Below are 21,225 nucleotides of genomic sequence, written 5' to 3' on the forward strand. Positions count from 1 at the left end.
AGTCTAGTGTTCCACCGAGCTGCCCTAAGAAACATTTTTTTTCGGCAATTCGGCAAGATCGAGCCTTGAGTCAGTCCTCTCTTGGTGCTGAATAACTAACAGAAAATGATTTAAGTGTTGCAGTTATCTATTGAGTGTAGACGTTTCGCATATGATTCCTTCAAAGGCTTTCAAGATTCAGTATTGCTCTATATTTCCCTATAATTCTTAGTTTGTCAAGGCCTCTTCAACTCCCTCCTTCACACATGTCTGTAATGAGCTTAACAAGTTCCTGGAGAGAACTCGTTGAAAACTCGGCCAAAAATCTATTAATTAGATTTTCCATTCAGTTTTTTCCTCATGAATACGCTGAACTACACAAATTTCAGAGACCTGGATATACTTAATCTACCCACTTCTACTTTCCTTGAAGTAGAAGGGAGAACTTTTGGCTGTTGTACGTATAGCAAAGCGAATCTCCTTTTTTTTTCTTTTACCTGGAAATAATCATCGTTCACATATTGATATAGTTTGCGTAGCTACGTGCGTGATTGAGCACGTTCGTAGAATCACTGTAAGGGACCGCTTATCCTACAATAGGTCACTGGTGGGTGTCCGGCACTGTAAGTCTCAGGGTTAATCCCAGTTAACCACAGATCCATCACTGTTGTAACAGCTTCTGAGCCACCGCTGCGGGGTAATCCATCACGCGGTGCCAACAACCGCATCAATCTTAGTCTCTTTGTTCGTCTCTGTCCAGTAGACAAGTGTTTCCAGGGCTAACGGGCGGTAGACCAGAGTTTCCAGGGCTAACGGGCGGTAGACCAGAGTTTCCAGGGCTAACGGGCGGTAGACCAGGGTTTCCAGGGCTAACGGGCGGTAGACCAGTGTTTCCAGGGCTAGCGGGCGGTAGACCAGAGTTTCCAGGGCAGATGAGCAGTTGACCAGTGTTTCCAGGGCTGAGGGGCAGTAGGCCAGTGTTTCCAGGGCTACGGGCGGTAGATCAGTGTTTCCAGGGCTACGGGCGGTAGACCAGTGTTTCCAGGCTTACGTACAGTTGTGTTGTGTTGCCAGGTTGACTGACAGTAGTCCAGTGTTGCCAGGTTGACTGACAGTAGTCCAGTGTTGCCTGACTGACGAACAGTTGACTAACGTTGCCAGAGAAGAGAAATGATTCCAGTATACACTATATTGTGACCCCATTACATGTGGCCCAGTTGCCCCTGAGCTTCTCGTGCCCAATATTTGGCTGAGGAGGACTCATGGCTCCTGTGCCCCATCTACCATTTCCATCTTTCTGTTTTCCAGTAGTACGCCGTACTTATCTGGAGCCTCGACATCTTCCCGATGTGAACTCTGCAGAGGAAGAACGTGAGGGCAGATTTCTTTAAGTAAGTGACAAGATTCCATTGTGGTTATAACCCGAGGTTTGTTATGTACTGAGCATTCAGTGTCGTTATAAACCCAGCTTTATTATGTACAGAACTTCCAGTGTTGTTATAACCTAAGGTTTGGTATGTACTGAGCATCCAGTGTTGTTATAACCCCAGCATTGTTATGTACAGAACTTTTATTATTGTCATAACCCGAGTTTTGTCACGCACTGAACATCCGGTATTGTTATAACCCCAGATTCATTATACAAAGAGATTCTAGTGTTGTTATAACCACAGCTTTCTTATGTAATGAGCTTCCAGTGTTGTTATGACCCCAGGTTTGTTATGTACTGATCTTCCAGTGTTGTTAAAACCCAAGGCTTGTTTTAGTTTGGTCCTCTTATGTTATTATAGCCTCAGGTTTAGTATGTACTAAGCTTCCAGTGTACTTACAACCTAAGGCTTGTTATGTACTGAGCTTTTAGTATTGTTATAATCACACGTTTGTTATTGACTAACCTTCCAGTGTCGTTAGAACACAAGTATTTATATACTGACCTTCCAGTGTTATTATAACCCCAGGTTCGGTACTTAGTAGACCTCCAGTGTTGTTACGTCGCTTGTCATGGCCGTCTCAGTTAAGACAAAAAACAAACGCCAACTTTGATGATGTTTTCCCTCATGCAGACTTGAGTGGCGGTCCAGCTCGCTCGGCGCGCCGTTCGACCTGCTTCCTCGTGAGGTTCTGGTGAGGTGTCTCAAGGTCTCGCGTGGGTTTCTATACGGCGTTGCACAAAAGAGTCTGGTCTCTGATTTCTCTATCCTGTTTTACTCTTACTTTCTTCTCTTTTAGATTTTTCTCTGTACAAATCTCTAACTTTTTATTCAAGAACTTAGATTTTTCTTATATATATATATATATATATATATATATATATATATATATATATATATATATATATATATATATATAGTGAGTGACAGGGAACGGCAAATTATGTCCCAATTGGGGCCATTTTTCGTGCGCGAAGAAAAAGTATTTAGAAAGAATCCAGAAATTAATCAAGTGTCCTCAGCTGTTTGTGGACCTGATCTTTAAAATTGAATAAAGGTTATGGGAAGAGGGAAGGGAATTGGAAAGCTTATCTGTTTGGGGAAAGAAGTAGGTATCATAACGGTCAATCCTCGTGTGGTCAGTCTCCACATACATAGAAACTATGGGAAGCAGCAGTCTGACGCGTGTCACAGGTCTAAGCCTTGTTGGGCAGGTACACGAGCAGAACAGTTCACGTGAACGGAGGCCAGAATAATGCCTACAGAACAACGAGGGAACAGCCACATTACAGTGGGGAGAACAAGGGAAAGTTGATGAAGAGATGATAACAAGAGCATTGATAAGAACGGAAGCTACCTGAAGTACATCTTCTCCCCACTTCTTTGGACCGATGTCCTTCGTGGACACACACACACACACACACACACACACACACACACAGACACACACACACACACACACACAACACACACACACACACACACAGAAACACACACACACACACACACACACACACACACACACACACACACACACATACACTAGCCCGTTCAAAACACGGAGCGTCCAGTGGAGCATCCTACCATATGGCGGTGCTCCGGCAGCTGTGGCCTAGACGTCTCTACCCACGCAAAACCCTCACCCGCTATGGATGCCATCCTCCAGCAGTGAACAGGCAGGCAACAGGTGCACACCTTAATTTCATACGATATTGCCTCCCGTCCAAGATATACACAGGGATCCTGTTTTTCTTTTTTTTTTTTTGGTTTTTCCTCCCAGCCTCCCAGCTCTCTATCTTGAAAATAGAAGCTAACCACACTTTATGGTATTACTAAACACGAACACGTATTGGGTAATGATTTTTAGCCCGAGAAAGCCAACGACACATGAGAAAATAAAGAGCACAATAGATAGATAGATGGGAGAGAGAGAGAGAGAGAGAGAGAGAGAGAGAGAGAGAGAGAGAGAGAGAGAGAGAGAGAGAGAGAGAGAGAGAGAGAGAGAGAGAGAGAGAGAGAGAGAGAGAGAGAGATCATACCAGATGCAATTTCAGGAGAATTACCATGTTGGTGTAGGCGGTGTAACGTGTTTATATCCTTGTATGATATATATATTTCTTCCTATTGTATTATGAGAGAGAACTGAATGAGTCTAACTTAATGAGCAATTAGCAGCCGACAGCCATTACATTTATAAACACTGTGGTGCTATGACGTCATTCCATTCTGTTCTGGATGTGTTTCGCTGTTGGATCGCTCGCAACATCTTGCATCTTTAAGACAATGACTGTGATAATGTAAGAATGTAAGATACTTTGTCAGGGAGTAGTACACTCAATGTACTGGAGTACTGAAATATGTGAGTAAACCGCTCGCGATACTTGTACACTTTGGATTGTAGTACTTGAGTACTGTGTGTGTATGTAGTAATTGAGTACTGTGCATGTACTGGTAGTACTCCTCACATGAGTTACATCTCCGTAAGTACTGCAGGCACAGTACTCAGCCGCTACAATGTACATAAGTACAACGAATGTAATATTCCCATTCAGTTTACACCAAGCATGAACTATAGCCTAGTCCTTCAGGTATACTTCAGGAATAGCTACTCTCCCACTGATTACCCACAACCAACGACCCTGTGGGCCACAACGGCTTCAGCTGAAGCTCGATGAGTAACGTCTGTGCATAATAAGAGCTTCGTGTATGTCTACAGCAAAACTTACCGCTTGTTCTACGTCTACGTAAATCCAAGGCAGTCTATGTTAAGAATAACTCAAGTACTAGAAAAAGAAAGATTCTGTGTAGATTCATCAAAGTCACAAAACTCATTGATTATTTTGACAGCGAATCGTATTTTGCTATCCACATCTGTACTTTTTTCCCCTCATATATTGAATATAGATCAGTGAAAATGATACATGAATTTATAAAGATGTGAAAACTAGTCTGGAAAGCAGATAGCCCAAAAAATTGGGCATAAGATGATTTGTAAATATGAGGACATGGTTCACTAAAAGCTGGTGAACACTCCCTCTGCTGACGTTCAGCAAGTGTGTAATTGATTCGTCTGATGAGTCCGCAAGAGTGGAAAAAGAAACATGCTAGTGTGTCAACATCATGAGGCGTTCATCACATGGTGGAACTAGATGGCAAGTTCTCGTTTATGACTTCTGCCTTGCTGGCTGGCTACTTGAAATCATATATATATATTTTCTTTCATCATTTTCTTTCTTGATATTAGATTGTTTATGTTGTTCTAACACTCAAATACGGCCAGGCATTACCCTTCTGGCCTGAGTGTGAGCCGCACCCTCGGAAGTTTCAATTACTGCTGAGTTTTGAAGTCAGAACACAGTCCTTGAACTGTGTCGCAAGAATATATTAGAATGAGGTGGAAGCGGTAGTAACACATTGGTTTCTTCAGGTTAACCAGTTGTATGGTAGTGGTAGGAGCAAGACTTGTTGTTCCTTATCCTTATGCTGTTCTGTCATGAACTTAGTAGTGTAGACATAACTGCTGTTCTGTCACGAACTTGGTAGTGTAAGTATAACAGTTGTGAGGAGTTTTTGACTCTAGTGTGTCGTGTAGAGGAGGCCCTCCTGAAATCCGCCGGATGTGTGACATGTCTCTATTATGGATGCATTATTCTTTTGATGGCAAGTCTTAATACAATTGATAGGAGTCATGCCGACATCAGCTACGTAAAGTTCAATAACATGAATCAAGATGTGAGAATTAGTTGTTAACATACGCACAAGTATGAACGAAAACTCAATCCAATATCTTGCACACGGAACGGTGGTTAATCTAGAAATACAAAATCATCGTATGTGGTGTCAGAATAAACAAAACAAAAGTAAAACGATTATATATCCAGCAACTTTCCTGTTTTTTTGCATAATTCTCGGTGATTTTTTTTTTCTCTACCGAGCGAAATGTTAATACAGTATACTAAGTTTTCCGTTTGATTTTTAGAGGTACGGTGCGAATGTGTACTCAACACTCGGGTAACAGGCCTCTCTTTTCATTACTTTATTTTCCTCTAATTCTACCTTAAGTGATTCTGTCTCCCCTTGCTCAGCCTACTCTATTTTCCTCGTGCAGGGGCCCAGGTTTCTCCTCTGACACTGGGCGGACAAGGCGTGTGAACTGGATGACATACCTCCCCGTGTCCTGGAGGAGCGCACATTTTGGCTCTAACTCTGGCCCAAACTACTCTATTTCCCCAGCACCCGATTCGTCATCCCCTTGGTAATCTTTCCTTTTATACCCGGTAATTTACCCTTTGTTCGTGACGAACATAAAAGGGGCATGATTTTCTTTTTTCCAGGCTGTGTCCGATGCCTATGAACATTGTAAAATGAATATATGATTCCAGTTGTAAATGACGGATTTCTTCAGCCGGTTCAGTTGAAAGCCCAGCTATTTTTCTTTTTCTGAGCTAGTAATAGATCTCTTTAGCCTTATTATACCTTGTTTGCTGAACTCCAGTGATCAATCATTTCGACATTCTTTTGAATTTGATTTAACAGTTCCGTTGAAGTTCGCATACGTCAGGTTATTCCAATCCGTCCTTCAGTCTCATGGGGTTGACATGACAAGTTGAGGTTACATGAACAAACAGATCAGTAAGAACTAATGCATAACTGCTGATGATATTTACTCTGTTATGATACCATGAGATCGCAGTGCTGTTTTCCGTGGACGTACAGTAGCGCCTTCCGAGACCAAATAGTGGCGCCTTCCGCAGGAATATAGTGGCATGTCCTTTGGTCACATAATTGCGTCTCCCACAGACATAGTAGCGTCTCCGATGAACACACTCAGTGCGTCTCCCGTGAGCTTGTAGTGGCGTGTCCTGGTTCATCGTTCACGAGTGATAGGGACCCTGATGGTCATGCATTAATAAGAGCGGCTTAGAGTATCCTGGCGCGTCATATGGAGTCAAACGTGCAGATCTCTGCCATCATTCTGGAACCCTCAGATGACGCAGTGATACAGCAACCCTTCCTTTCCTTCCTTCCTTCCCATATCCGTTGGCTATGAGTAATAGTGTTCTAGTATCAGAAGCCGAGTTGTGGACTTCTACGTGCCAGGTATTCATAAGTCAGGTCGAGCCATGACCAAGCGAATCCCTTTCCCCGAAATTGAACATGAGCTTTTTATTCAGATCACATTCTAAGCAGGAAAATAGACAGCAAATACCATGATATAGAGACAGAGAGATAGACATATGACAGACAGACAGACAATATCAGTGTGTAGCCCGGCTGGGTGTGGGGTTAAGAGAGAGGTCTTAATTCTGTGCTTACCACGGTCAAGACCCGCCCTACCAACCAAGTAATTACATTTTTCTCAGGAAGAAGGTGCATAAGCCCTTGATGTCAGCGAGGTTACCCCTCTCCCACAGCAGACACACTCATGTTTTCCACACTATTCCATAAGAATATTGGGGTAAAAAAATCGTATGCGTTAATATCGAGGCAACTGTTGAGTATGTAGATGGCAGGCGAGCCAAGATTTTTATAGTTCTGGAAAAAAAGAAATGCTTTACCTATGCTGCTTGCTTGAATATTGCCTTCAAAAGGAAGTGCAACCAGCCCACACCCCGGCTCACACGTGTCGTGTCCTGTGTAAGCCCACGCCAACGTCTCACACCTTTCGTCTCATTTGTAAGCCCACAGCTCGTCTCACCCCTATCGTGTCCTGTGTTAGCCCACGGCTCGAGACTACAAGAGTCGTTAAGTTTCTACATGAGACATTGTGTCGTGTCATAGTCATATGATATCGTTATAAACAGATCATCAGACGAGAAATCTGTGTTCACGAGAATGGTAGAGTCTCTACTGGGTAAGGAAAGAACAAACTTGGTAGAATATTCTTAGGGGCAACATTGGAACGAGGGAGTGAGGAAAGGTTGACAAAGAGGATATATGTGTTCGAGGTGGAGGGAACAAGGAGAAGCGGGAGACCAAATAGGAGTTGGAGATTGGTTGTAGTGTTCAGCAGCGTTCCTGAAGGAGGAGGAGGAGGAGGTGGAGGTTAAAGATAACAGGAAATAAGTTAGCAGTAGAGTACTACATGGGCTGGGGACACCATCCAGACTGGGACCCATTCCCAAGCCGGTGATTTACGAACGGTGTCAGATACGGGAACCTGGACCGGAATTTAACTCAAATAGAGAGTGTAAGTCAACGTCCCCAGGACACAGTAGGTAATGGAACTTCCAGGGATTTAGCTGTAATGAAGCGTGCTCCTGAAGGAAGGATTTAGGATGGGACATTGAACCAAGCGTAAGAAATCTTGGAAAAGTTGCCGATGCTAAAGGAGTTTTGAGGACGACAAATATTTGAGGGGAAAAAAAGAAATTCAAAGGAGTGAAATTCCTGGTCCAACAGAGACTAGAGAAGCAACAGGACACGGCGGGTTTACGGATGGTGGAGACTTCAGGGAAGCGTATACTGTAAGGAAGAACAAACGACTGAAATATCTGACAGGGTGCAATTGAAGAGAGAGGAGTCGCGAGGGAGAGTGTGGAATATTGGTTAAAAGATTTCCCCAGATCTGAGGTATTCATCCCGAGTGAGACTGATCACGGAATTAGGCCTGTCTGCGGGAAGTTAATTATGCAAAAGGTCTTTAGGGAAAGAGGATTGAGGGTCGGGTTGGCGTTGGGGGGAATGGGGTTGGGTGGGAAGGTTTAGAGGGTTGCTGGGGCGCGTGGCAGGTTGACGACTGGGAGCCAGGAGGAAACCAGCTCTCAACACCTAATCAATGTGAATTAGTGGAATCGCGGAAATCATGGCGTTAAAGGAACCTATAATTATGGCTTTGGCAATCAGACATCTTGTCAGTGACGGACCAGAGCGAATGTTGGCAAAAGGAATTGTAGACAGCGAAAAGAAAGAAGCCAAGTAAACAACGAAAGGGAAGAAGCCGAGTAAACAATGAAAAAAAAATATGTAGACAATGAAAGAGAAGAAGCTTTGTAAACAGTGAAAAAGAGGAAGAGGTGTAAACAGCAACAGACCAGACCAAGTGTAGTCAAGAGAGTGCACAGGTTACATAGACAATCACAGACCAGACCCAGTGTGGTCGGGAGGATGTATGGGTGAGGACAAACCTTGGCAAGGACAAGGATAGGGTCTGTGTATGTACACAGAGAGAAGCTCAAACGAGAGTTGTGCACGACAACAGGACAGACCGACATCAGGAATACAACGACAAGGCGTGCGTGCGACCACACCACGACAGGTCAGACGCGTATAGAACGACACCCTCCTGGGTCTGTTGTACGCTATATCCAATTCCATTCGTAAACAAAAGGGATTTTCTATTCCGGTATCCCCCAGTACATCACTCTGGTAGTCTGCCTCAGTACGTGAAATCCACCAGGATCAGAATTCCCTTCCCGGCGGCAGCAATAACGCTTAATGAAACCACTGTGGCGTGGTTCCCTCCACCCTCGGTGCCACTCAGACCCCTGCTCCTTGAGAAACATTATCCTGGAAATATCACGGTATTCAAGAAAGAAAATAAGAACGGCTGTATTATAGTCTTTCTCTCTCGCTCATTAAGACGTCGGTTCATATTCATTTCTTTGCTGTTACACTAGGAAAAGTGTTTATATGTTCTTGTATAATGCTAGATTAATATTTGTTCTTGTATAATGCTAGATTGATATGAAGAAATGATCTTGTTCGTCCAGGGTGACCTGGGCCTTGATACCTTCATATGTTTCTTAATTCATTCGTCGGTCACTCCCAGTGAGGGCTGGTATGTCATATTCTGGTTCTCTCCATCTGTACTCAGTCCTGACGATGTAATCATATGAAAGTGCTTGACTTCACATTTTCCATTTCCTTGTGGTTCTACTTGCATCCCCACTTGCGCACACTTTGAATATATATATATATATATATATATATATATATATATATATATATATATATATATATATATATATATATATATATATATATATATATATATATATATATATATATAAATATATATATATATATATATATATATATATATATATATATATATATATATATATATATATATATATATATATATATATATATATATATATATATATATATATATATATATATATATATATATATATATATATATATATTCAGTCTATCTCCGGTAGAGTGGGGATGTGTATGTAGTTAAGCCGTATGGGTTTGGGAAGGGGGGATTTGCTAAGCTAAGCATTCAATGTGTCTATAGATGGACGGATGGAGCCTATCTAAACGCTCTGATGGAACCAATGGTTTCCCGTGTTTGTACAACCTCCTTTGTCCCGGACTTGTTCTGTAGTTAGCACCACCGTCGTATCCAAGTCTCTGCCATACTTTCTTGGATGCTTCTGGGATTCCCACGTACGTGTCTGACTCCTTGTCAGATCGATTTTCTTGGGTTACTATACCTCAGCAGTTGGGAGTCGAGGGTATCTCCTCAGTGCAGGATGCGTTTGTGTTTTAGCTCTCCCCCTTACTTAAGTCTGCTGAGGGTCTTTGCACTGTTGGTGTGGTGTCCCGCCATGGGATTTGGCACAGGCAAGAATATCGGGGGAAACGGAGTTTGATTTCTATTATTTCCTGTATGGACGAACGAGAGGTAAGATTGTCTCTGGTATTTTGTCGATGGCGATTTGCAACCGATTACACGTTTCTGACGAGTCTTAATCCACCCTTGTTGGTGTAATCAGTCGTGTTGCCTCCAGTGCTGGTGTTAGGAAGGTCTTGGATCATAATCAGTGAACGGGTTTAAACTCGGCTTTCTGAATGACCCTAGCTGTGGTTGACCGGGTATATGTGATGATCAGAGCGGTTGATATAATGTCTTTCATGGGTATATGATAGGTGCTTCGGGTACAAGAATTGGAGCGGTTGACTTTCATGGGTGTACGATTGGTGTGTATAGCGTCAAACTCGTCTGGTATGAATATTACGGTGGGTTTTTTTCCATTTCCATCCGTCATATCCGGTGTCTTTATGGATGAGTGATATAGAAAAGTTGGTGAGGGCCGAAATACTTTTTTATTTTTTACCTAGTTTCAGGGAATATCTGCCTGTGGTGTTTGTGGTAGGATGACCGAGTTTTGCATGTCTAGTGTTCACATTGCTGATGAAATAGGCAGGTTCTGGCATCCTATGGATCCTGTGGTGACCTAGTAACAATAGACGTCTCCCCCTTTTGGGGTTGGGGGAGATGTAGGGTGTTGCAATACTAACTGGCCCCATTAAAGTAATTATATTTAACGATGATATGTCTGAGTACTGAAACCCAACGTGATTTTTGTTTTTTTAGCTGCAAGAATTTCCTGACGAAGCTATGGCCGACTACCCCTGTGTGTAACTGGGTACTGAGGGTGAGTTATACAGACAAACAGACCCAAATTCCAAGCGAGATGCTCTGGCCTTAATACTGCTATTCAGAAATGAATTAGTCCCCTTAAAAGTAATTGCTGTGAAAGGTAATGAAATAAGGAAGTTAGAATGAGCTTGGGAAAGAGTGACAAGATGAGAGTGGCATTATGCAGGCATTCTGACAATCCTCGGGGACCTCGCCATGAATCATGTATACACTGCAAATCCTAACTAAACAATCAGTAACACAATGACCCTCTATCTTAGGATATTCAACTGTAATCCTATCCACTCCACTCGCTTTGCCAGAGTGAGGAGAGGTTGACCAAGGAGACATATGTGTTTGAGGTAGAGAGGATAAGGAGAAAGGAGAGAAGAAATTGGATATGGAAGGATAGAGTGAAACAAAGTTTGAGTTCTGGGGGAAGACGGTGAATTGGAGTGATGTGTATATAGGAGGGGACGTGATGTCAGTGGACTGAAACAGGGCATACGAAACGTTGAAGGAAGAGCTGGGAAGAGTGTGTGGAGTCTGGGTGTGGTGTGGAGAGGGAGCTGGAGATTTCAGTGCATTACACATGACAGTTAGAAAGTAAATCTGAACGAAGTAGGCCTTTTCTTTGTCTGCTCCCGGCGCTAACGCGGGAAACGGCGAACAAGTATAGGAAAAAAAAAGAGATAATCCTTCAATGAGAGAGATGTTTCCTGTCATGTCTTTCCACCAGCGTCTGGTCTGAACGTGACCCACCACACCATCCCGGTCTACCAGAAGCTTCTGAGAAGGGAAGACCATCCGCTAAGTGGCGATTTGAGATTTGTTAGCTTATGTCGTAATATCTCATCCGAACTGCAATTAATCGCATGTAAATATATTTTCATACTTGTCTGTTTGTTGGTCTTTGGTGAGAGCGTGTGTGTGTGTGTGTGTGTGTGTGTGTGTGTGTGTGTGTGTGTGTGTGTGTGTGTGTGTGTGAGTGTGTGTGTGTGTGTGTGTGTGTCCCTCCCTCCCCACCGTATCTTTATGTATAATTTGCCTCTCATTCTACATTACGATCTCCCTACCAACCAGTGGAGGGGGCGTCGGTGTTTGCTCACATCGCACCTTGCTCACGTGTCCCCTTCATCAACACAGGACATTATTCTGCTGCACGGTCATCAGCTCCGCCCGCCACCTCCGTGCATCCTGCAGGTGAACTTGCAGCCGTGTGAACCGTATGTGTAAGTGGCCACTGTCAAGACAATAGATTAACATGGGAGTAACGCCGTTTTCCCGCGTTAGAGAGGTGGAGCGAGGCACAGACTAAGAAAGGCCACATCCGCTCGCATTCATTCTCTGGCTTCAGACGCACACACACACACACACACACACACACACACACACACACACACTGGAACGCCACTGAGTGGAAAAAGGAAAAAAAAACACTACCGGATGATAACGCAGTTAAACACTAACTTCAAGGGAAGTCCTATAATGAATGAATGACTAAACACACGACACACACTGAAAAAGAAAAATGGAATATGTGTCCCCATACTAACTGGAGGTCGCACAAACCGGCATACAGTGTTTAAATATTCATAGCAGGGACGCAACGTGTTTGAACTTTCTTGATTAAGTAAAGACTCAGCCTTTATTTTTGACTTTCATCCATATTTTAGAGGACATCAGAGAAATTACTAGGGAGTGAAATTATAAAGTCTACAGTCCTTTTAGCTGCAAGGAAGGAAAAAAAAAATAGATATGTGTATCATCATCTATGTAGAATATGTGTTTGATATAGTTATGTAAATGTTAGTCATATAACCGTAATTACGTTTACTGAGGCCAACCATGGATGTTCATGTGTAAAGGTAGGTGCTGCCAGAACAAGCTTTGATCAATCGAGATAAGCATTGATCGACATTCAATATCAATCATTGTTAACAAGGGAAGATCACCATCCCTACCACGTTTTCTTCATCTATCCTCAATAACAACAACAGAGGATTAGCGTTAGTGCATCCAGCTTAAGTGTGAGACCTCGTCTACTTTATGAAGTCAAAAAGTCTCAACGTGTAGCTTCACTTTAGCTCTCTTTTCCTCTCTTTCCCTTGGCGAGAGCAACATGTATAATTCATAGTCATCCTCATCTGCACCAAAAAGTTTTCTTATACAACGGATCAATCACTTCCTGGGAGACTAAACTCTTATAGACATGCATCACACTCATGTACATCGTAAAGGGAAAAGACCTTGTTCAATCCCTACGTGGGAAAGATATTGAGAATATTAATCTTGGCTGCTCAGCGTCGCATCACGCGCTGCACTGGGCACAAATCGGCATCGACCCTTAGCCAGCTGGGAAGCCGTGTCTCCCTAACATATGTTGAAGGATTCGATAAGCCTAGGCGGATTACGTCTTATGGTGTTATTCAATGCAAGCTGTCAAGTTTCCCTTGTACTCTCATCAGAATATATTCATAACTGATTCTAAAACATGAATATTTCATCAATGTTACCAACGACACACGGAAAAAAAAAAAACCATTCTTCCTCTGTAGGGCAAATGTGTTTTCGAACAAATTATGGAAGTCCTGTTTGTAAAACTCGGACTTTTGTTTCTTTTTGCTGTGTGTTCTAACTCACATCGGGATGGAAGAGGTGAGAGAATACAAAGGGTCTGTTCTTGGAACATACAGGGAGCGTGACAAGGAAGAATGAGACAATGGCGTGATGGAGAGAGAGAGAGAGAGAGAGTCAGAGTCAAAGACTGGAGAGGAGAAGGAAAAGAGTGTGGCTTAGGTAGGAATGAAAATGGCATATGTCTGGACGGAATACAAGTCGCCTCAGAAACATTCTCTAGAAGCATCAGAGGAACGTGAGGATGTAGAATGAGGAAAGATGAGGATGAAGGCACAGTAAGACAATGAGGCTCCATGGGAATTACTCACTGGTGATTGGTTATTTGAGCTTGAGGCCTCTTAACTACCTGGGCCAATATGACCACCCAGATCAGGTCATAACCACCATTCGAAAATCTTTAACACATCTTTCAGTTGTTAAAGGGTATTACTCTAAGACCACGTATTTTCCTACTATGTCATTGGTATATGATCAGTCGCACAGTCTTCGGCAGCCAGTCAAAACAGAAGCACCAATCTTCTTTCTATTCAGGTACAGGAAATAGTGGAGTGTGAGTGTGTTTAATGAGGTGCGAGTGTGTTTAATGAGGTGCGAATAACTGCGCTTGCAAACGGAAAATATGATGATGATGTGATATATAGCGAAGGGACAAGATGGCTCTCGGTGGACTGTCAGAGTAAAAGAAAAAAGTCTCTGTTGATAAGTTAAAAATTCTGCTGAGGAAAACGGGGAAGTTAGTCATGTTTGGTATTGTGGTGAACATATCTAACGAGTGGTCAGGTTCTCTAATCCACGGCCTGAAAACAGGTGAATCGCTGTGAATAGACGATAAGAGATAAAAGAAAGACACCGAGGTATAAATTAAGTGATAAGAGGCAAAGGAGTGGAGTGGCAGAGTTGTGCTCGTGTTCCAGTGATAACAGTTGTATATTATTGTTAAGTAGCTGAGAACTGAGGGAGGAGACGAGAAGGATCAATGACTAAACCACAGAACCTCTTCTAAGATAAGACATGCGAGGGAAACCTGTGAATGAACTCATGGGCGAGGAAGAAAATCCTACTGATAGTGCTATAGACATTATCATTTTACTTGGAGGTTTGCAAGACTATCCTCCTTTTCCAGTTTATAGATGGGACGGATCCAAGCGATGCCTTCTTTACAAAAGGTGACGAAAACTATGATGGTTACAGATATGTAAGACATTAAAACCTTCATCCTCACCTTCTCTTCTACGGGGACGTGAGGGGGGTTGTTGAACGAGACTATTGCCAGTGGATGACAAGGTCAGGAAGCGGAAGAAGAGGGTTGGAGGGGAACAGAGACGAAGCCAAAACCTTTTACTGAGTACAGACCTGCCAGGGGTTACATATTCAACGCAGCTATTGCCTTCCCCCCAGTGATTATAATTAAGCTAATACTTTCCACAAGCAGATTATATCACAGTAACTGGGGAAATGAGTATGTCTTTATGACGTTATCGGAAAGGGTCTGAATTCCTATCACGAATGCGATTTGTGAACGGCTCAAATGTACTCTCAATAGTCAGGGTGAAAAAGACGTCATTGAGAGACTTAGCGGAGGATGAGTTCAAAGATGAGTAAAAGTGATTATTGTTCTAACATGCTGAGGATCTATAATCCATATCAAATGAGAATTTGTAGAATGCTGAATTAAAGTAGATTTGTAAGCTGAGGATAAACCTATTGAAAGCAATGCAGTAACAGTATTCTCGAAACAAAAGTGTACCGCACAATAGCCCCAGTGGACTGCACATCAGGGGACACAATGCTGTAGATAGGATGATACATAGTCTCTCAGAGCTGCAGATGGAGATAGCGTCCAATTAACTGATGTCAGGATGAACAGACGTATGTCCCTGAGTTCCCAGGAGTTTGTTTAGGATGATGGATCGTAAGATCCTGGGGGAAAACCGACTTGATCGGGTGACGTGTCGTACTGAATGAGTAATTATGATGGAGGGAAAAGAGATGGTGAAAGATGAAGTCGAAGTTCAGTGTAGAGGACAATACATCACTGTCCTCAGGGCGAGCGTTGAGAAAGAGGAATGAATAATGTTACGAGGGAAGAGGTCTTGCAGAGGTGTGACTGAGAGAGAGAGAGAGAGAGAGAGAGAGAGAGAGAGAGAGAGAGAGAGAGTGACTGGGAACACTCACGCTTTGCTTACGTAGTGTTATGGCCGGAATGTTTTGGAGAAATACCAGCGTTGACAATGTGAGGATAGTGATACAGACATTGCGCCCAGGAGGCCCTGTGAGGATGGTGGTACAGATATTGCGTGTCCAGCAGGACCTGTGAGAGCGACGTGAGGGCGGTGGCTCAGGCTGGGGTACGAGCTATAAACATGGTAGAAGGATGGGTCTGGCTATGGTACTTGGAGAAGCCATATCCAGTTAAGTCAACAGTGGTAAGACAATATGTTTCACGAACAATTTCTCAGTGGTTGACTTTGTAAGATGTTAGATGTGAGGAAAAGTCTCAGGTCTGGTGGCCAGAAATAATAATGATAATAATGATAATTGATAATAATAATAATGATAATAATGTTAATGATAATAATAATAATGATAATAAAAATAATGATAATAATGATAATAATAATAATAATAATAATAATAATAATAATAATAATAATAATAATAATAATAATGTTAACAATAACAATAGTAGTAATAATGATGATAATATGATTTAGGAATATATCCTTCTAGATCATATATTTTTTTCACGTGACAATTTCTTCGGTTCCCTCACGAAGCTCTTCTCTAGATGATAGAGTGTCCTTGAAGGAAAACCAAAGTCTTTGCTGTTCGTCCTTGACCAGAGAAGTGTAACGCTCTAAAAAAAAGAAAAAGATAAAACATTTCATTCTTTGATGATATAAAAAGTTTTTGTAAGATTTAATCTTTTTCGTCGAAAAAGGTAAGAAGGAGCCATGACGGTGCTGAGTTGGAAGACGAGTTCTCCAGGAACTACCACCCCAGGACACAGCCCAACAACAAGCTTTACGAACAATAAGTTTGTCTCATGCTTTGCCTCCTGACCCCAGGGCACATCCTGGCCAGCGTCCGTCACTGCCGGATCTCTCTCTGTGTCTCACATCCACAGTTGCTTCTTGGACCTGACCGGAGCATGTTAGCCACTCACACACACACACACACACACACACACACACACACACAGGGTTCTGCTAGCAGGGTGTCAGCCACAGGGGATTGTCAGCAGAGTCTGTCACCACAGCGTATTGTCAGCAGAGTCTGTCAGCCACAGGGTATTGTCAGCGGAGTCTGTCAGCCACAGGGTATTGTCAGTAGCGTGTGTCAGTCAACCTCTCTCGATCTTAACATCACACTATGTCAAGCAGACCATTCTTGACACTATAAATTTTGTCAGTATCATTCCTTCAGTCATGCACTTTGACATTTTCCCTCACGTATGGCAGCCACACAGGTGCTGGCAATGTCATTAGTGTATGAGAGCAAATCTGTTGTTAGAACGGTCATCATCGCGTCAACCAGATGGCTGGGACTGTCACTATAGGGATGTCAACCACACAGGCTGGTGGCAGGAAGATGGAGGTCCTGTTGGTAGCCGTGTGGGAAGTACTGGTGGCAACCCTGAGGGATTTGCTGTTGCCAGGCGTGTGGAAGAGACAATGGCAACCAGTGAGTGAATCTGTCGACCCTGTCGTAAGGTTAGTCGCCAAGAAGAACACATCAACCAGACAGACATCCCAGTAAACACTGCTAATAAAGTGATCCGCTTTAGTTCCTCCTTCTGACGGCGTCAGCAGCTGGTGTGAGTGACGCCCAGTGACTACCAGTGGAACCTGTCAGTCATGCACCACTTGAGGATGTCAGGAGACTCCGTCAAGCCAAACAGTTGCTGAAGGAGCTAGAGTGAGTTATGCACTCACACCACTCGCACCTTCATTAGTCATATACTTGAGGAGGAAAGAACTTGTACAACTCATTAGGAGAATTGCTACCAATTACGGTGCAATTGGGATAATTAAGTTTTTGGAATTATTTATCAGCCATCTGCTTCTCAACACCGTGAGTCATATACTCCACTAAAGGTCAAGACCTGGATTCTAGTAAAGGTCAAATGCTGGACTGTAGGAAAGGTCAAGGTCAAGACCTGGACTCTAATAAAGGTCCCAATCTAGACTATCAAACGTTCAAACTTAGGCTCTAGTAAAGGTCCAGACTTAGACGACTTGTTCTTTGGAATTTTTATTCTCTTGTTATCAACCCTGCTCTCCTAACGCTGTCCTGGTTTCTGCAAGTCACACCTTGGCCTGGATTTCTGTAAGTTCCAGGCTGTTCTGGATTTCTGTAAGTTCTATTCTATCCTTGATTTCTGTAAGTTCCAGACTGTCCTGGATTTCTGTAAGTTCTAGGCTGTCCTGGATTTCTGCAAGTCACACCTTGGCCTGTATTTCTGTAAGTTCCAGCCTGTCCTGGATTTCTGTAAGTTCCAGTCTGTCCTGGATCTCTGCAGGTCACACCGTGGCCTGGAATTTTCACGTCAATAAACTTCCTATTAGTCAAACTAAGGGAGAAATGCTCTCCGCTAATCCTCATGTATCCTCCTCCTTACACCTGCTCACATACTGCAAGAATACTGTCTGTTCTGGAGTGCATTCATCTTCTAGCGCTGTGGGAAACTTGTCCCAGTTGTCTATAGTTAGACCTCAAGTGACCAAAATTAGAGCCATCAACTTGACGAAGAACTAAATCTCTTCCATCCCATTTATCTCCATTGCACTTGTCTTCCATCATCGTTTTGACTTACCTGTCCTCATGTTTCACGGACAAGACACTAACAGTCTCACGCCTCACTCGCTTGCACTGAGATCTCTCTGTTCCGTTGCCTGGCTCTTCCTTCTCCTCCTCCTGTCTCTCATCTGTCATCTCTTGCTTAAGCCGTCAGGGGGAAATCTCTGCTGCCTACGTTTTCCCTTTTTGACCAACACGTGTGCACATGCTTTCTCAATCAGAGGTTATTGTTAGAGCCAACTGTATAGAAGGGATCAGTGTTCGATCCACAAGTATTGCAGTGGTCAATGTCAAAGCCACACGTGGAGAGATCAGTGTTAGAACCACACGTATTGCAAAGGTCATATTGCAGGAGCCACCTGTATTGCAGGGATCATTTTCAGGTCCACCTGTACAGCAGAGGACAATGTCAGAGGCACCTGTATAGCATAGATCAACGTTTGATCCACCTGTGTAGCAGAAGTCATTGTCAAACTCACCTGAACATGATCGAAGGGTCAACTGTGTGTCCTCATGGGGCGCCTCTGTTAGTCTTTCTTTCATCCATCCTGACCAAACATGTCACTTGCCTCACAGCAGAAGCAGACTTATACTTCAAACGTTTGTCTTTACAAAAAAAAAAAAAGAAATGAAAATTTCATTTCATTCCCTCCTTCGTGTTCGGGTGTACCAAGGACGACGATCTATGCTCCTGGTGTTGTCGTTCAGCCGTATCTCTGGCTCTGACGTCACAATCGCCCTGTTTTTTTTCCCAGTCTTTTCAACGGGGGAAAAAATTGTTAGTTTCTGTGGCATTTTCCCTCATAACTGTTGGGTCTATTCGCCTTGTGACATGAAAAACGGCATTCTGTACCACAGCGCTCTAAGAATAAATCCCAGTGAGGCTTATGTTCCTCATTTATCCATAGATTGTAGAGTGATCATTATACAAAACCTGTGAATACAATATTGAACCCATGTATATATATATATATATATATATATATATATATATATATATATATATATATATATATATATATATATATATATATATATATATATATATATATATATATATATATATATATATATATATATATATATATCCCTGGGGATAGGGGAGAAAGAATACTTCCCACGTATTCCCTGCGTGTCGTAGAAGGCGACTAAAAGGGAAGGGAGCGGGGGGCTGGAAATCCTCCCCTCTCGTTTTTTTTTTTTTTTTTTCTCTCTCCAAAAGAAGGAATAGAGGGGGCCAGGTGAGGATATTCCAAAAAGGCCCAGTCCTCTGTTCTTAACGCTACCTCGCTAACGCGGGAAATGGCGAATAGTTGAAAAGAAGAAAGAAAATATATATATATATATATATATATATATATATATATATATATATATATATATATATATATATATATATATATATATATATATATATATATATATATATATATACATATATATATTTATACATATATACATACAAAGTTGAGAGACGGGGCAACACGAGTGTAAAACTCAACAATAAAAAGACAGCAAACCAGCTCAGATGACTGATCATCTGAGACGTAATGACTGTGTTGACTTCACTTTGTATTAAACTTAAAAGCTTAATGAAGTCAGATGGTAAGGATGAACATAGTTCTTTCTTGTAAAGATACTTATCATATTTCAGGATTAGTTCATCAACTTCATAAAAGATTTTTCGCACGTCCAACAACTGCTGAATGAGCGTCAGAGAAGTTGACTCTATCATTGTGTCTGTGTAGTGTGGCGGTGGTGTGTAAAGGGACAGGCAGTGTGGCAGATTGTAAGGGAGGCCGGCTCACTCTCAACTTGGTGGGAGAGCCACATATCACTACCGGGGACGGAGGGCCACACACAACCACTGGAGGGAAGGCCACATACAACTACCGGAGGGAGGGCCACGGACAACCACTGGAGGAAGGGCCACATACAACCACCGGAGGGAGTGCCACACACACAACCACTGGAGGGAAGGCCGCACACCACCACCACCACCCTGGGGGAGGGCCACATACCACCACCATGGGGAAGGCCCGCACACCACCACCCTGGGGGAGGCCCGCACACCACCACCCTGGCCTTCACACATCAAAGGCCCCTTTGTTAGGGCAGAGCCTCCAGGCCCCGCAGGCTCGGCCTGGGACCTGGCGGCCACGACTGCTGAGAAATGACTTCCTTGGGCGGTGGGGGAGCCACAACCACAACATCCAGTGTTGCAGAGCCACAACCACAACATCCAGTGTTGCAGAGCCACAACCACAACATGCGGTGTTGGAGAGCCACAACTACAACATGCAGTGTTCCGTGCCCTCACGGTGTAGAGCCACAGCCATAGCGTTCAGTATCCCTTGCTTTGACGGCGTCGAGCCACAGCGATATGCGTTCAGTGTTCCGTGTTTTGATGGTGTCAAGCCACAGCAGGAGCGTTCAGTTCTCCGGGTTCTGACAAGTACAGTTGACTATACTCTGGATACCTTCAACCCCAACGCCCGCTCGCCAGCCAGCCAGCTCGCCTGCTCAGTATCACCGGAGGAAGATATCATCCCCACACACACACACACAAAAAAAAAAAAAAAAATTGATACCACAATCCAAAACAATGACGAAACATTGTCGTCCAACATCATAGCCACCAGCTAAGACAAAGTCACTCGGGGAGGCATCACTTCCTAAATCCTACAACAATATAGTGTATTTGTCCAATGAGCAATTTCTTTTTTCTCCATTCTCTCTAGTCTCTTCCGAAAAGACGTTCCATCCCTTCCCACAGACCACAGTGTGAAAGTCCTCTCATTTGTCGTTGATCTTGATATCCCATCTTACTACGAGAGAGAAGTGACACCCATGCAACACCACATCACACAAACGGGAGTATTAGCTCAACCAGAACAGAATGCTTCCATCTTACCTGAAGTCTTCAGTTACTCAGTTAATCCCTGAGAGATGCGAATCCAATGTGCGCCCTTCCATGACCATGAACGGGTAATCGCTCCC

At 43.1% G+C, this 21,225-nt stretch overlaps 1 protein-coding gene across 3 annotated transcripts in view; it reads left to right on the forward strand.

Annotated features, from left to right (window-relative positions):
* The window catches only part of LOC139752130 (orexin receptor type 2-like), a 238,320-nt gene that overhangs the window by 53,415 nt on the left and 163,680 nt on the right, over positions 1-21,225 (forward strand). The window contains exon 2 of one of the 3 annotated variants that reach the window (XM_071668048.1): positions 1,288-1,370. The exons of 1 other annotated variant lie outside the window; for it this stretch is intronic. The gene's annotated coding sequence lies outside the window, so the exon portion shown is untranslated. The remainder of the gene's footprint in view (positions 1-1,287; positions 1,371-21,225) is intronic. One more of the 3 variants, XM_071668049.1, reaches the window with a different exon arrangement.

The sequence above is a fragment of the Panulirus ornatus genome, chromosome 12 (genome assembly GCF_036320965.1).
Source record: "Panulirus ornatus isolate Po-2019 chromosome 12, ASM3632096v1, whole genome shotgun sequence".
Lineage (NCBI taxonomy): Eukaryota > Metazoa > Arthropoda > Malacostraca > Decapoda > Palinuridae > Panulirus > Panulirus ornatus.